Below are 18,539 nucleotides of genomic sequence, written 5' to 3' on the forward strand. Positions count from 1 at the left end.
GTACAACCACCAGTACAGGGGTAGCCACAGGTATAGGGGGTCGAGGAGGAGGAGGATGAGCTATTAGAGCTGAGGGAGATCTACCAGTGATAGGTAGATGAGATCCAAGAGCTGGAGAGGGAGAGGGATCGACTCAAGAGACAGCTCAGGGACACTGAGCCGAAGAGAGATCAGGAAATCCAACATTACACTGAGGCTGAGACAGCACTGAGGGCTAGGAGGCAGGCGACAGAGGACACAGGGGCTAGATACGCCTATGTTCTACGGGCAGGGGAGGAGATAGGTTATTGGAGAGACCTATACTACGGGGCAGTGCCACCACAGCAGCGAGCAAGGAGTTTCTGCAGACCATCACGGACTACGATGACCATTGGAGGGAGTCACAGGAGATAGGCATCTAGTGGTGGGGTCATGGGTCCTCCACCACCACCACCACCAGATAGAGGGGATAGGAGAGATGTTCTTGGGGTGGGTCCTCCTAGGGCTCAGACTCCATCAAGGCTAGGTGGCTCTGAGGGAGGGAGTTCATCATAGCCTTAGAGGGCTCCCTATGTATCAGTTTTGTACCATTTGTATTATGATGTAGACACCTTTGGGTGATTGTAGCCATATGATTTTGACATCATTGTATCATGACACTTATGATTATATATATATTTGAAATTCATCTTTGTGGAAGCTATATGCATGTGTACCTATGTGATGAGGTGTTTCATGATGTACATTTCTATGTGATGGTTATGATATGGATGCAAATATGTATATGATGTAATGCAATATTTTTGTTCTTTTATGTTTTTTAAATGTTATGCAAATGTGAATGTATGAAATGTGGATGAATATGATAATGCGAATGCAAAATGTACTCATATGTGTCATGTGCAGGATGTAATGCAATTGTGATATCTATATGTATGTATGAAATGCTTATATGTGGTAATGCAGGTGCAACTACATGAAATGCAAATGTTTTTGGCATGTCATTATACTCAGTCATGTGATAGTAGGCTACGCGGACTCAGGAAGGACGATGGAGGTCAATCAAGAAAGGGGGATGGAAGATAGAAGATATGAAAGTGAAAGAGATTCTTGTGAATTATCATCATTGAACTTTATTATGGCAAGTAGGTTATGACAAACGAGGCATATGTTCGACCTAGAAAGTCATTGTATCTGTTTGCATGGAGATAAGACAATCGCAAACAAGGAATGCCCCAGTTCACACTAGACTCATCGCATCCTCATATCCTTGGACAAGTCATAGCATTACTAAGAGACAATCCACAGACAGTAAAGAAAAATAGGTGACGATACCCCATCCTCACCTTTCTAGTCAAAGACATCCTGGAGATAGAATCTCTAGTCAAAGACATCCTGGAAAAGCTAAAAGACATGTCACCAAAAAATTAAAATCAAAAGAAAACCAAGACTTGACACCAACATCCATTGTAGTCATCAAGTTTAGTGTCTCTTGTCACTTGTATAAGTCTATTTGATTGTGGTCACGATGTTTACTTTCACAAAAAGGATAGATAGCACTGGACCATATGTTGTCTGAGTCTGTTGAAAGATTTGATTTGTTGAAACTTATTATTGTTGTTGTGTCTCATCTAAAACTGATTGAATCCATGAATTCGATACTTTATTGCGGAGAAAGAGAAACTTTATTGCGGATTGGCGATGCAAATGTTGTTTTATTGTGGATTGTGCACGGATAGACTGAAGAAGAGTGGAAGAAACTGTACTCCTTGAAATATGTGATGCTCTCAGTTCCACACCCATTACTAGACGTAGGATTTGCCTTAACCACAGATAGGAGCTGATTTATTATGGATGGAAAGGGTGAAAAGTGGGTTATTATTAGGAATGGCTAACCAATCTTAGGTAGATCAATAACAAGCCATGATGGGAATGGGTAAGTTTATTATGGATGTACAGGTCGTGAGTGTGTGCAAAGTGAAAGGATGTGATGGAATCCTGAAGGAGGGAGGAGCAACGTCTCTACGCATGGTGTTGGTGACCCAGTTTTCACCATGGTACTTGCCCAGGGCGCCACCGAAGTGGTTTTCACTATTGGACGAAATGCTTTTTTTCTTTTTTTTTTTTTCTTTTTTTTTTTCAAAATTTTTTTTGTGTCACAAGGCGCCTGTTTGCCAGGTTTTCACCAAGTAACGATTTTTTTATTTTTATGATTTTTTTGTATTTTTTATATTTATTTTTATTTTTTTGTATTTTTGAATTAGGATACTCTAAAGAGCTATGTGTAAAACTTGTGAAGGTGCATGTTGTTGGTAGGATCCTCCAAAGGTTCACCCTCTATGGTTAAGAGCTGATATGCACTAGATCCATATGTTGTTGTGATGATGTAAGGACGAAGCCAGTTCGGTACGAACTTGCCCTTCTTCTCTCTATCTTGCTTATTTTTAGGATTTTCTCTAAGAACTAAGTCGCCTACCTCAAATGTGCGAGACTTGACTTTATGATTGCAGCTGCAACTCATTCGTTGTTGATAAGCCTTGAGATGATTAAAAGCAATTTGTCTTCGTTCATCCAATAGTTCAAGTTCTTGTAAGCGAGAGACCCTGTAGTCTTCATCACTGATAATGTTTCACAAAGAGACTTGTAAAAAGGGTAACTCGACCTCAATAGGAAAGATAGCTTCAGTGTCGTAGACAAGTGAATAAGGTGTAGCTCATGTAGGTTTGCGGACACTTGTGCGGTAGGCCCAAAGTGCAGGATTAAGTTGGATATTCCAATTATGGCCAGCGTCGTTGACTGTCTTTTTTAAGATTTTAAGGATTGTTTTATTAGATGCCTCAGCTTGACCATTACCTTGGGTGTAATATGGTGTGGAAAAATGATGGGTAATATGGAAGCAGTCACAGAGTTCATGAACATCCTGATTTTTGAAGGGAAGCCTATTATTGGTGATGATGGAAACAGGAATACCGTATCGACAAATGATATAGTTGAGAATGAATGTAGCAATTTGTTTTCCAATGACTTGCATGAGAGGCACGGCTTCGATCCATTTTGTGAAATACTTTGTGGCAGTGATGATGAATTTATGACCGTTGGAGGAAGGAGGGTGAATCTTGCCTATGAGATCAAGTCCCCACTGACAAAAGGGATAAGGAGTTGCAATTGGTTGAAGTTCCTGCACTGGCGCATGGATGAGGTCTCCATGAAGTTGACACTACTTACATTTCTTGACAAATTGATATGAATCTTTTTTCATGTTGGGCTAGTAATATCCAGTCCTGATGAGTTTCTTGGCTAAGGTAGGACCACTAGAATGTGGACCACATATCCCTTCATGCACTTCATGTAACACAATCTGAGCTTTGTCTCTTTCTAAACATCTAAGAAGAGTTCCATCTAGACCTTGACGATATAGGATATCAGCTAAAATAGCGTATCGAGAATATTGGCGAATGAAAGTGCGACATTGGTTATTGGATAGGTCAAGAGGAAGAGTATTGTCACGAAGGTATGTGAAAATGGGACCATATAACTGGGACTCGGGACCAACGACACATATCATCTCAATAGGAGTGATCTCATACGAGGGAACCAAAAGGTTATCTACCAAGAACTCATAGCGGGTTTCATTCTGTGGTAGATTGATTAGTGAAGCAATTGTAGCCATGACATCCACAGCTCAATTTTGCTCTCTTAGTATCTACTCAAAGTCTAACTTCATGAAATGTTGGTTCAAGTCATCCACCATTCTTTTATAAGGCATTAATTTCTCATCCTTTGTTTGGTAGTCATCAGTTGCTTGACAAATTACAAGTTGAGAGTCCCTAAAAACCTGAAGTTCTTGGATCTTCCACTGAACTGCAATCCGTAATCCAGTTATTAATGCCTCATATTCTGCTATGTTATTAGTGTAGGGAAATGATAATCAATATGATTTTTGTATAGAATCCCCTTGAGGAGTTATGAAGAGGATGCCAGCTCCTACCCCATGCTGTGTGTATGAGCCATCAAAGTATAGCTACCAAGGCTTTGCATGTGACACTATTAAGATGGATTCATCTAGAAATTCTAAAGTTAGAGGAACATCATCTATCATGGGAGCCTTTGCTAACTGATCTGCGATAGCTTGTCCTTTTATTTCTTTTCTGTCCACATACTCAATGTCAAATTCACTTAGGAGCATCACCCATTTGGCTAGTCAACCAGTAAGCATTGCTTTATTGAGAAGGTATTTCAATGGGTCGATCCTTGCAACCAACTTAGTTTTATGAGTTAGCATGTAATGTCTTAATTTATGTGAAGCAAAGACCACAGCGAGACATGCACGCTCAATTGATGTGTAATTTAGCTCATATCCCACCAAGGTGCGACTAATGTAGTATACTGCCTTTTCTTTACTCTCAGCAACATGTTGTGCTAAGAGTGCCCCCAGTGTTGTTGAAGTAGCTGATATGTATAGTAATAGAGGTTGATCTAGAATTGGTGGCATCAAAACTGGCGGATTCAGAAGATAATCTTTGAGTGTCTGGAAAGCTCATTGACAATTATCATCCCATTTGAATTTGATGTTTTTGTGGAGCAGGTGCTGAAAAAGATTACATTTATCTGCAAGTTGCGCTGTGAATCTTCATATGGATTGGAGTCTCCCCTACAAAGATCGAAGTTGACTAATATTTCTTGGTGGTTGCATCTCTAGGATGGCCTTGGACTTTGTTGGATCGGCTTCAATTCCTCTTTTTGAAACAATGAATCCCAGGAGCTTCCCGGAGGTTACTCCAAAGACACATTTCTTGGGGTTTAATCTTACTTTATATTTTTCCAACCGATCAAAGACGACTGAAAGTATGTCCAAATGTGTATCTTTGTCTATTGATTTTCCCAAGAGGTCGTCAACATAATATTCCATAGTAACGTGCATGAGATCATGAAAGATAGTAGTCATGGCTCTTTGATATGTAGCTCCTGCATTTTTTATCCCAAAGGGCATGACATTCCAATAGAAAGTTCCCCAAGGACAAGTAAATGTTGTTTTGTACTGATCCTCGGATGCAATTTTTATTTGATTATAACCAGATAATCCATCCATCAAAGATAACATCGCATGACCTACTGTGAGATCAACGATTAAGTCAATATTTGGTAATGGAAAATCATCCTTAGGACAAGCTTTGTTGATGTCTCTAAAATCTGTACATATTCTGATGCTACGATCTGGTTTACTGATAGGCACTAAGTTGGAGATCCATTCAGGATAATCAATTGGGCATATGAATCTGACATCCAATAATTTCTCAAGCTCTGCTTTGACTAATAATGTCACTTGTGGATGCATCTTTCTTAATTTTTGTTTCACTAGTTTTGCCCCTGGTTTAACTGTCAAATGATGCATTACCAAATCCGGATCCAATCTAGGAATATCAGCATATGACCATGCAAAATTGATTTGTCATTCTATGAAGAAACTTATGAACTTTGACCTTTTTGTCTTTGTCAAAGATTGAGCCAGGAATATGTTGTGTGGAACTTCTTCTATACCAATGTTTGTTTTGATAGTCTCCTCTACCAACATGGATGACTTTTCCTCATATGATGCTGGGAGAATGTCGAGCCTTCCATCTTCAGGTGTCTCAGAAAGATTTTTGCCCTCAAATACGTACTTTCTTTTTACTTTTTTGGGGTCAGACAGCGCCAGAACATGGTTTTCGCCATAAGACCCTTGATTTGTTTTTATTTTTATATTTTTGGGACTGGAAGGCCCGACACCCTCACCAAAATATGCCATGCTATTGAGTTCTATAGTGTATCCTGCTTTATGGTCCCCAGGGGGAAGATCATCTCGTATGCCTAGATAATCAATAAAGGCTTCATCATTTTGGAATGTGTTGAACTGTGCAGGTCCTTCATGGTCCCGGTCAATAAGTTGGTGGTCAACAAGGGGAAGGCCTTTGATGTCTGCAAAGTTAGCAGGGCTAAGAGTGAAAATGCAGTTATACTCAGGTATGTCGAGGTAGTTATCGAGGTCATCATTAGCACTCTCCTCATCTGTCTCGATCGTGAACGAATCCAAATTATCATCACTAGTAGCGGATTCTGGGACAGGTGTTCTCATTCTATGTGATTTCAACCTAGAACCTAGAAGCAAGGACTGTGTGGGATCCTCTGGGGTTGTTCATTGACCAACCTTGAATTTTCTATAAAATTCCTCTTCTTCTATGGGTTCATCTGGTTCTCTGAATGTCTTGGTGAGTTCATAGTCACTGGAGGATTTGTCTAAATCCCATTCCCATTCATTAGAGTCTGTGGAATAGTGATTCTCTTGTTGAATTTTGGCAGCTTTGATTTGTAATGCTTCTCCTGTCATTTGAGTGTTTACCTTGGAAGTCATGAAACCAAGTCCTTTCGAGTGTTCCTTTTTGAATGTTAATTCTGGTTGTAAAGGTTCAATGATGCCTTCCTTTCTTAAGCCAAGAGGACTTTTGCCATCATACCCAAATTTTTGTAGGATCTTGAATCCTTTGCCATACTTTTCACATGGTAGGCTGATGTGATCTTGTGTATCATTTTCAGGGTCTTTGTAAAGCATTTTGTACAAGTCTTCTTCTTCCAGTTCACCCCATCTTTGAAAGATAGTAGGGTCCCATTTGAGTATAATGATAGATACCTGCTTATTAGAATGTGGTCTTCCATATTCTTTTGGTGAACTCTTAACTTGTTGTAAGCACATGGTTTGATTCAAAGTGTATTCACCCATGCCCTTGTCCTGGAATTTGCCTTTAAGCTCACCTTGTTTTGATGTCAAAGGTTTTAATGATTCAAGATCAATGTATGCAGAAGAAGGAACAGCTTCTTGATTACTTGGAATGATCATCTTAGTTTTTGGTCTCAAGTTATTGCAGTATATGAATGGATTAGGATCTCCATTAATTGTTATTTCAACTCCATTGTGAGGAAATTTAATGCATTGGTGATATGTAGATGGAACTGCCCTCATTTCATGAATCCAAGGGCATCCTAGTAAGATATTGTATGTGAGATCCAGGTCTAGGACTTGACAAACCACATCCTTTGTAACCAGCCCAACTCTAAGAGGTAGGGTGACTATGACCTTGGATGAGCGCTCTTCATCATCATATGCCTTGATGGTAATTTTGTTTGTAGAATTCATAGCTTTATCAAAATATCCCAATTGTTTAATAGTGCTCAATGTACAAATGTTTAGACCTGCTTCTCTGTCTATCAAGACTCATTTTATTCAATGTTTGTGTATGAAGGCTTCAATGTGTAGTGGTGCATTATGTGGTTGACTTACAGAGGCGTCATCGGCTTCTATGAATGTAAGGGAGTGTGGATTGGATAGGTATCCTACCATGGCTTGAAACTGGTCCACATTCAGATCAGTAGGGACAGAGGTGTCTCTCAAGATTTTGTCAAGAATGGCTTTATGTGCGGGGGATATGTGTAAGAGCTCAAGGATTGAGATAAGCATGGGTGTCTTCCCTAACTATTCTACAAGATCGTACTCAGGCTTGGTTGATGAGGGACTAGTGTTTTTAGCTGGAGCACCTTACAAAGTGAATTTACCTCAACAAGTTGTGACATTAAATTTAGAGGTTGGTTCGGAAGAAGATCCAATTCCTTTTAGGACAATTTTGGGTCTTTGGGTAGAATTCTCAGGCGTTTTGTCCTTGATGATAATGGTAGAGACATAATTGTCCATCGAAATGTGATTGATAGTTGAATGATAGTTATAGGATGCTCTGGTATAGTTGGTTTGGTCATCTATGGCTTTAGCTTTTCCCTTGTCATGCTTTGGGAATGGTTCCTTAAACATCTCATGTTCTTGATTGGATGAGTGTCCTTCAATCTCAATGTCACCTCTATCAATGAGATCTTGTATGATGTTCTTTAGTCGATGACAATTTCCTATCTTATGACCTTTGCTCTTATGAAATTCGCAATACTCATCATCATTCCACCAATTTGGTTTGACCTTTGGCTCATATGGAGGAAAATCTAAAATTGTGATTATCTTGTTTGCCACTAGCTTCTTGAAAACTGACTCAAGTGGTTCTCCCAATGGACTGTACTTCCTTCGTGACTTTGAAGTTGTTTGAGCATTGACTTGATTTTTGTAGAGCTTGATCTCGAAAAAACAATTTTGGGTCGTACTGTATTGGAATCCACCACACCATCATTGACTGTGTTCTTGTTTTTATTCTAAAATCTTGGCTTATCTTTTCCTTTAAAGTCATCTTTGTTTTCCTTGAATATCTTAATGACTCCTTGTTCAATTAGGACCTCTCTGTCGCTAAGCCTTTTTCAATGACGTCCTTGAAGGTGGACAAAAAAGATTTTCTTAGGTCATAACCAATGTCTCTATTAACATTATGGGTGAACATTTCTACCATTTGTTTCTGTGGAATTTCACAAGAGCATCTGCTGGCTAGATTTCTCCATCTTTGTAAAAATGATGAAAAAGATTCTCCATTCTTTTGCTTGGTGTTGCACAAAGTAGTGACTGATATGTCTGTCTCTATGTTGTATGAGAAATGTTGGATAAATGCCTCTGCTAGATCACCCCATGACTTAATTCCAGGTGGAAGTTGGGAGAACCATTCCATAGCTTGATCACCTAAGCTCTGTGGGAATAATCTCATCAAATATGTCTCTTCTGATGCTACCTCAATGCAAGCTATGAAAAACTATCTTATGTGTGCCTTAAGATCCCCTTTTCCTCTATACTTATCAAACTTAGGTGTCACAAAGTGTGTAGGAAATGGAGGCATTGGAATTCTTTTGTCAAATGGATAGGGACTATGTCTCTCATTATGTATGTTGGCTTCGGTGTATTTATGTCCTTTATTTTCTTTTGTAAGTCCCTGATTTGTTGTTCCAAATTGTTCTTAGGTGGAGATCGACTTCTTGGACCATATCCCATTCCTGAACAACCGAGTGGAGGAGGAGCATGTTGTATATATGGATGATATTGATCATACACATGTTCATATAGATGAGGTCTATAATGATGTTGTGTATATGGACCACTTGGTATAGATTCATGATGAGGAGCGGAATATCTGTTTTGTCCATGTATACCATACTCTACAGGCATGTCATGAGTTTGTTCTAGTGTGTTGCCCCCAAATTTGACATGGGGTTTCCTTGTGTCCAAATTTTGAACATGCCTTTGGATATCCAATTGCTTTGATGGTTGATCCTTAGCATTGATATGTGATTGAGTATATTTTTCTGCATAAGACTTTCATAATGGTCTGCGAAGGTGAGTATCATATGCTTGACCATGTGTGTATGGGACCTCAGGTTTTTGAAACAAAGATGATGGTGATTAAGGCACAAGATGTGGTCCTCTATTGCCTCCACTATTAGGCCTCCTTTGATCCATGTTGAGGTGAGGTTGTTGCAAAGGTCGATTTTCCATTATTTGAGACATGTCAAAATCATGAGGGATCTTGGCTCCACTTTGTGCCATCACTTGTAGAAAATATTGTCTATCTCTCCTCATTAATTTCCTCAACCAATCTATTGAAACGAGGATCCATAATGGAGTCTTCCACTTTTGCTGAATGTACGAAAAATTTATCCATATTGTCATTGTGTGTATCATTGTTGTTTGTAGTGTCCATGTTCTCAACATTTGGAATGTTTCTATAGCCATCCATGTCAGGTAATGTGGTATGATCATAATTGAAAAAGACGTCATTGTCATACTCATAGGAACTCATATTTGCGAACTCTTGAGCCTCTTAACCTTCTCTCCTAGATTTTTGGGAACAAATTTCAACCATGAACTAGGTCTTGACCAAGATGTGTGAGACTAGATGAAAATGGAAAGAGTATGGAAGGCCAACAATTGGATAGAATGTAAATGAATCTGAGGTGTGCTTGCAATGTCCAAAGTGTAAGACCAAGTATGTATGTAGTAGAGTAGGTGTGACTTCCAAAGAGATGATAGTTTCTCTTGATGAGGTAAGTTGACCTTGACTCTAAGTAAGACCAAATGAGACCCAAAGGTGATAGACTTTGATGAGGGATGACTTAGCAAAATGTTGTTGTATGTAGTGTGTTGACAAAGTATGATGAGGACAAGCAAGTGACCTTTTGACTCAAGTTTAGAAAAAAGTGAATGTAATGTAAGGTGTAAAGCAATGATGAACTTTGTGAGACCCAAAAATAGGTTGAATGCTAGATGAAAATCTAGAGAGATACCTAGGAAGATCGATAAGTCTGAAACTGACTGTTCCTTGTTGGCTGGATTATGAAAGTTTTCAATTCTGAACACAGATGTGCCTATATACTTCATAGACGCACTCAAATGACACAGACGCTATTCTCTCAGACACAGACGCACTTAAATGACACAAATGTGGTTCTGTCAGACACAGACGCATTTCTGAGATGTTGTAAGTGCAATGTTGCTCAAGAGAACACAGACGCATTTCTGCCCTTCACAGACACGGTTATATGACACAGATGCGGTTCTGTCAGACACAGATGCGTTTCTAAAAACTTTGTGCAATTTTTCTAATCTGTGAAGTGACTTGTTGTGACCAAATCTGATTGTTTGACTGTTTTTCGTGACAAGAGGACACAATGTTGATGAGGACTCAATGTTTGCAACTGTTTAGACTCAAAAATGACTCAAAGAAAAGTGTGTTGTTTGATGTAAAATTGTTTTGCATACACTTGAAGACACAAAAGACACAATGTTTTGATGTTTGGTCTTGAATGTTTGAATGGTTAAAATAAGTCCAGCACAATTCTTATGGCTAACCAAGACAATAGTTGTTGATCCCACATGGAGTTTCCCCCGAGGCTACGCTATTCAGAGCGGATACTTAGAAGCTTGACCCCACTGGCTCCACCCTCAGCACTCACTTCTCAGGGCAGCCAAGCATCAGTCCCCATGAAAACTCCTCATGGAAAACTTTGTATCTCTACTAAGAATCATATGTGTGTGGGCCGCTACAAGAGGTCCGACCTCCTGCCCCAACAACTAGAAGGATTTTGGCTTCTAAAACAAAAGGTGCTAGTAAGGGCATCCGCTCATGTGGCCATACATGCTGCACTTTCAGCTCTATAAATACATAAGGCTCCCAGCCGATAGGGGTTACGCGCTACAACTAATCAAATAAATTTGATCAAATGGGTTTATGGGGAGACATAGTGTCGGTATGAACTAATCAGCACATGTTATCCATAGTTTTCACCATGAATACAGTTATTTATAGTGGTTCGGAAGAGGTGGATTTTCCTCGCTACCACTTGGGTCATTCTCTCCTCACTAGTAGTCTTAATGACCACATGGGGAGACAGGCCCTCTAAAGGTTAAACAAAAAGAGCCTATTGCCCAAGACACAAAAGACAATGGTTCAATTTTAGTGCACCAATTGAAGTGTTTGCTAGTCTATGAAAACAAGGCACACAATAAAGATCAAAAACCCTTGCCAAGGTCCTGCAACAAAGATCTATTAGTAGTTTGGATTATTTCAAATGATCACCCCTTCCCGCAAGCACACAAGTTAGGTAAATTTTAGATCCAAAAGACTTTGTGAAAATAGGGGTCTTCAACAAAATGATTTTTCTTTCAAGACAAGCTACACCAATTTCATTAGCTAGATCTAAAGATGTTAGCTCAAAATAAACCAGATCTGAAAATTCGAATGACGAAAAACCGAATCAAAGAAACCCAAAATGTAACAACCTCACACAGACGCGGTTATCAAAAACATAAATGCTATATAACTTCGCAGATGTGCTTAGATCCAACACAAATGTGGTTCTAGAACACAGACATGACTCCTGGACGTAGATGCGGCTAAAGACTTCACAGACACGACTAGGGAACACAGACGCATTTCCTAGAATCTACAAAAAAAATAAAAATAAAATATTGACGAGAGCGCAGACGCGATTCCAGATGTCACAGACACGGTAGAAAACCAAAAATGCGATCCGAAAGCACGCAGATGCGAAAATATCAAAATGTTGTTGGAAATGTCAAATCTGCAACTTCAAAACACAAAATCTGCAACAAAAAGATGTTAAATGCAAAAGGGACAAGAGTCCCACTGGGCATGCCAAAATGTATATGGTGAAAATGGATAACAATAATATTGAAAGGCTAAATGAATTCAACCAAAAAACCCTAGCCTAACAACAAAAAAGATCCACCATAACATATGAAGATTACCTAAGACAATGCAAATCAAAATGAAATCACAAAGCTAATACCATCACATGTCCAATAGGGTTTTGATCTCCATTCTTCCTATCTCCATTGATCTTGCTTGATATATTTTCTCTCAGATTTTATATGTGCACAAGAGCTCAACAAAGAACGGAAATGTGGTTGCAAGTAGGCTTGATTGCATATGCAAGTTCGAAAGCGTAGTCGGGTAGTCAGCAGGGGTTGATAATGAAGGAAGCATCTCCTTATATAGAAGACACTATAAGAAAATGGAGGGATAAGATTGAGAGGTGTAAAAGATAAATGGTCGGCTATGATTAGAGGGTAGGTAAAGGAAATAATAAAATAATGAGAGGGTAGGTAATGTAGGAATTAAGAGATGAATGACATGTGTCATGGGTAGAAAAGGTTAATGAATTAATTAAATAAATAAAGATTCATTTAATTAATAAAAGAAGTGGGATCAATTAAATAAATAAGATATTTATTTAATTTAGGAACAAGATAATTTAAATAAATAAATGTATTTATTTAAATGAGAAATAAGGCTTGAAGAGGATAAATGAATTAATTAAATAAATAAAGGTTTATTTAATTAATAGAAGAATTAGGCTAAAGTAATTAAATAAATAAAATATTTATTTAATTAGACTGGACAATTTTAGGTGTCTACACATTGTACTCTGATACATGTATGTTTTTTGCGATGATATGATATATGAGGAGATCCCATATTTTGTGATGATATGCATGTTGATGATATGTATGGTTTTATGCAGGGTGATGATCTATGATGTGTGTGGAGATGGATATTTGTACTTGCTATATGTAGGTGTGGATGAGATGATTCCTATATGCATGTTATGTTTGATTTATATGATGTCTATATGCATGTTTTATGAATGTGGTACTAACCATGTGGATGCAGGTTGATATTCATGAATTATCGGTGTAATGCCTTATGTATGTAATGTCATGATGACAATTTATGCATAATGAAATGATTTTAATGTTGGTACTTTGTATTTTATGATGATATGCAGTGATGATTAATGTAATGTACGGATGATTTATGTATATGCATCTAGATGGTTAAAATGAATGCAATATGGATAAACAAATGTAAAGTACAAATGTTTATCTGATGATATCCAAATGAATGATTATATAAAAAATGTATAAACCAATGTTGAGACAAATGGTTTTGTTATGATTTGATAAAATATGACTAAGCGAAATGATAATGTGATGATAACACAACATCATGGGTAATGAATAACTGCACCTTAATGTAATTAAAAGGACAATGAATGCATTCTAATGAATCCTAAATGAATTTTGTTGTAAAATGCGAATGAATGAGTATAAGAATATACTAGATGGATAAATGAACATACTTAACTAATGGATAGATAGATAAATGTATGCAACTATGGAAATCTAAACAAATGTATGGTAAATAAGTTTAAATGATAATAAATGATGAGTTGTGAATAACACTAAATGAATGCATAGTAATGGATACTAATGGTAATAAATGCAATGATGAGAATTTTTCATATAAATGAATCTAAATATCATGAGTTTGTAATGATGAAATGATGTAATGATACTAATGCAAGTACATGATAATGAACTATATGTATTAAATGTGATTAAATGATATAAAATGCACTCTAATGAATGGCTAAGAATGAACATATATGCAAACATATGAGAATGAACTAGGTGCATTTAAATGAATCTAAATGTCATGAGTTTGTAATGAGGAAATGATGTAATGAAACTAATGCAAGTACATGATAATGAGCTAGGTGCATTTAAATGCAACTAATATGTAATGAAATGATGATGTGTTCATGATAGATGAATGCAAGGTTGTGTAGACTTTGCATGATGCACTGATGATGTATCAGAGAACTCTGTCGTGATTGTATCCAAGACCAATTCGCTTTTCAAATAACGTCTCATATCAAATCTTGTTCACACTTGCATACAAAACCATGCATATGAATAATGAATGATTAAAAGGATGGGTGACATGCAATGGAATGCAATATAAACAGATGAGATGGAATGACGATCCATAGTGCTTTATTTTCATCATTGAGCATGGTAGTATCAATCTTGGACGAGGCAGTACGAACCAAGGATGGAACATTGTACCCGCAAACAAGTAGCATAAAGAAAGAATAAAGAATATGGACCCTCCATAATGGTTTATGCTCATATGGTTGAGGTATACGCTATAGTCAGCAAGCCCTAGTGATCCATGACTATATTTTGCATAAGATCACGTAGCGTAGTGAACTTCCCACGTAGACACCATTTGTACAGGCCCCAGAACTTCATTGGAATAATTCACAGAAGATACATAAAAAATACTTAGGAACCATCTCGGCCACTCTAATCACTTATGGATATCCCTGAGCAGCGTAGGAACCTGAGACAAGTGAAGACATATCTACAAATCAATCAAGTACTTGATAGCTTAAACAAAATTTTCTTGTCAAAGAAAATGTGATTTTGTCTTTGTTTTGGTAAGGAAGGATGCATCCTTGTTAAGACTGTATTCGTGTCGATGTTGATTGTTTGGTTGATTTGATAAGTGGTCATCATTTGAGTATTTCACAATTTTTGTTTGGTATCTACTTGGAGGCATATGTACAATGCGTTGCCATGTTTTTGATTGATTTTTTTTATGTTTTATCATGTTTTTGGATTTTTTTGCGAGTATTTTTAAATGTTTTTAGTATTTTGTGAGACAGTTTTTTGAATGAAGAACCCATATGAATCATAAGTAATGTAGAATCCACTTCCATCAATAGGTTAAGGGCATTGCCCTCATTTTAGACATGACTATGAAAAAGCGAGATGCAAGATGCATGAAGTACTATCCTTGATTGCAGATCAATAACAAGCTATGGTTTGAATGATGGATGAGTGGATGCAATGAATGTGATCGCAACAAGTCTGAAAGACACTGGAGCCATAGCCTTTACGAGTGGCACCTGTTTGCCAGGTTTTCACCATCACACTTACCCAAGGTGCCACCGGAGTGGTTGTTCACCGTTTAGATGCATGATTTTTCTTTATTATTTTGATTTTATTTTTATTTTTATTTTTTTTTGGTATTTTCTTCAGGACATTTATCTGAATGTTTTTGATATTTTTCTGGTATGTAAGGGAGCCTGATGCTCTGTATATCTTATGTATAAAACTGTTTGAGGTGCATATTGTTGATTGGATCTGCTAGCAGTTCTCCTTCTGAAGTAGCCAACTGATATGCCTCGGACCCAAATACAACAATGATAACATATGGACCCAGCCAGTTTGATTAAAACTTTCCCTGATGTTCTCTATTTGGTTGGTTATGAGGATTCTCTCAAAGAACAAGATCACCTACCTCAAATGTGCGAGGTCTAACTCAATGATTATAGCTTCTGCTCATGCGTTGTTGATAGGCTTGGAGGTTATTGTATGCAACTTGTCGCTTCTCATCAAGTAGCTCTAAGTCCTGAAGACGTGATACTTGGTATGCTTCATCATCAATGAGATTATGCAAGGAAACCCGTAGAGATGGTATCTCAACCTCAATAGGAAGGATGGCTTCAACGCCATAGACCAGTGAATAAGGAGTTGCGCCTGTAGGGGTTCGAATGCTAGTCCAATATGCCCATAGTGTTGGATTTAATTGAACATGCCAATCACGACCAACACCATTGACTGTCTTCTTGAGGATTCTCAATATGTTCTTGTTCGATGCTTCGGCCTGACCATTGCCTTGTGGGTAATAGGGAGTGGAAAAGCGGTGTTGGATGTGAAACTTCTCACAGAGTTCACAGACATCCTGATTTTTAAAAGGAATCCCCGTTATTTGTGATGATGGAAATGGGTACATCATATCGACAGATGCTGTAATGAAGGATGAATTAGGTGATCTTCTTGTTGGTGACTTGGGTAAGTGGAACAGCTTCGATCCACTTTGAAAAGTATTTAGTAGCAGTAATTATGAACTTATAGTCATTGGATGAAGAAGGATGGATTTTACCCACAAGGTCAAGTCCCCATTGACAAAAGGGCCATGGTGTTGTGATTGGTTTCAATTCCTATGCTGGTGCATGTATCAAGTCTCCATGAACTTGGCATTTCTTGTATTTTCTGACAAAGTAGTATGAGTCTTTTTCCATGGATGGCCAATAGTATCCAATACGTATGATCTTCTTAGCTAGTGAAGGACTGCTTGCATGAGTTCCACAAATTCCTTCATGTACCTCTTCCAAGGCCTTTGTTATCTCATCATGTTCCAGACATCGGAGGAGAGTACCATCAAGACTGCGTCGGTATAGGGTTTCAGCAATAATGGTATATCAAGCAGTTTGGTGAATGAAGGTTTTACGTTGGTTATTTGATTGGTTAGGAGGAAGTGTGTGATCGTGGAGGTAGGTGTAGAACTCGTCGTACCATGGGGATTCGAAACCAACAAGGTGACATATCATCTCAAATTCGGGGATATCATAAGCAGGAATCCAAAGTTGTTCTACCAAGAACTCGTAGCGTGTTGAATTATGTGGAAGATCTAGGAGAGATGAGATAGTAGCCATAGCTTTAGCAGCTTAATTCTGATCTCTGGGTATCTGCTCAAAGGTGATAGTTGTAAATGATGCCTTTATATTGTCCACCATTTTTTTGTATGACATGAGTTTGTCATCCTTGGTTTGATATTCATCTGTTACTTGTCAAATGACCAGTTGGGAGTTGCCATATATTTGTAATTCTTTCAATTTCCATTGTATGGCTAGTCTGAGTCCGTTGATCAAGGCCTCATACTCTGCTATGTTGTTCGTGCATGGAAATGTGAGCCTATAAGAGTTCAAGATATTGTCACCTTGAGGTGTGATAAACAGAATGCTTGCCCTCGAGCCATGCCTAGTGTATGAACCATCAAATTATAGTTTCCATGGTGGTGCTTTTGTGATCACAAAGATCTCTTCATATGGAAAATTGGAAATGAGAGGATGATTGCCTATGAGTGGTACATCGGCCAAGTGATCTGCAATAACTTGGCCCTTGATATCCTTATGGTCCACATACTCGATGTCAAATTCACTAAGAATCATCACCCATTTGGCCAAGCGGCCTGTCAATGCTGCTTTGCTGAGTAAGTACTTTAATGGATCGATTTTGACAATGAGTTGTACTTTGTGTTAACAGATAGTGCCTCAGTTTAGTGGCTACCAAGATTACTGCTTGTTGTCCTTGATTTTAGTTTGGCCAAAATCATGAGGCAACCCTACGAAACTGGTCCATTTCGTACCTTATGGTCTCCAAGAGAGCTTAATCAACTTGGTCGGTTAGTTCGTTTCGTTCTTTGCTTTTCATTTTTATTGTTTTCCTTGTTTCTTAGGATTGCAGTTTGACCTACAGTTCGGACTTTAAAGTCCGAACTGCAGGGTTCTTTGTTAATGAATAACACTTCAGACTTTAAAGTCCGAAGTGTATTTGTGATTTGTTGCAGTCTACAGTTCGAACTTTAAAGTCTGAACTGCAGTTTGGTTTTTGACTGCAGTTCGGGTTTTAAAACCCAAACTGCATGTTGTCTTTGCTTGCAGTTCGGACTTTAAAGTCCGAACTGCATGGGTTTTTTGTCTTAGCTTGCATGTCGGGCTTTAAAGTCTAACGTGCAAGTGTTCCTAGCTTGCATGTCGGACTTTAAAGCCCAACATGCAACTGCGAGTTGTAATTAATGTCATATTAATTGTTATTAGGGTTTGCTTAGAAAGCTTTTTAAAGTTATTTTTTGCGTTTTTGTTTTTGTTTTGGTCTTTATCGCGTGCCCCTCCATTTTCTTCCTTTGCAACTCGGATTTTTCTTCTCTGTGGCTTGATTGGATTGCTCCATACTCGAGTTTTTTTATTATCATAGCAGAAGAGGTAAGTTCTTCTATTCTCGGGTTTTTATTTGCTTTTGTTTGCTTGGTTTCATGTTCTCCTTTTGCTTTTTTTTTTGGATTTCTATCCGGAGGACAATCGGATTTTGAAGTCCAATTGCCTCCTTTGATCTGGAGAGCAATCGGACTTCAAAACACGATTGTCCTCTGGATACCCTTATCTTCCCTGCACCCCAGACTTTAAACTCTGGCGTGTAGCCGAAGAGTTGTACCTTCGCATAACGGACTTTAAAATCCAATATGCAGAGGGGTAGGGGTTGACATGTCGGGTTTCAAAACCTGACATGTCAACCAGTTATTGATCCCTTTTAAAAGCACATCGGACTTTAAAGTCTGATGTGCCTTTAATCTTTTTAGATCGCACATCGGACTTTAAAGTCCGATGTGCTTATTGTAAGT

The sequence above is a fragment of the Cryptomeria japonica genome, chromosome 11 (genome assembly GCF_030272615.1).
Source record: "Cryptomeria japonica chromosome 11, Sugi_1.0, whole genome shotgun sequence".
Classification (NCBI taxonomy): Eukaryota; Viridiplantae; Streptophyta; class Pinopsida; order Cupressales; family Cupressaceae; genus Cryptomeria; species Cryptomeria japonica.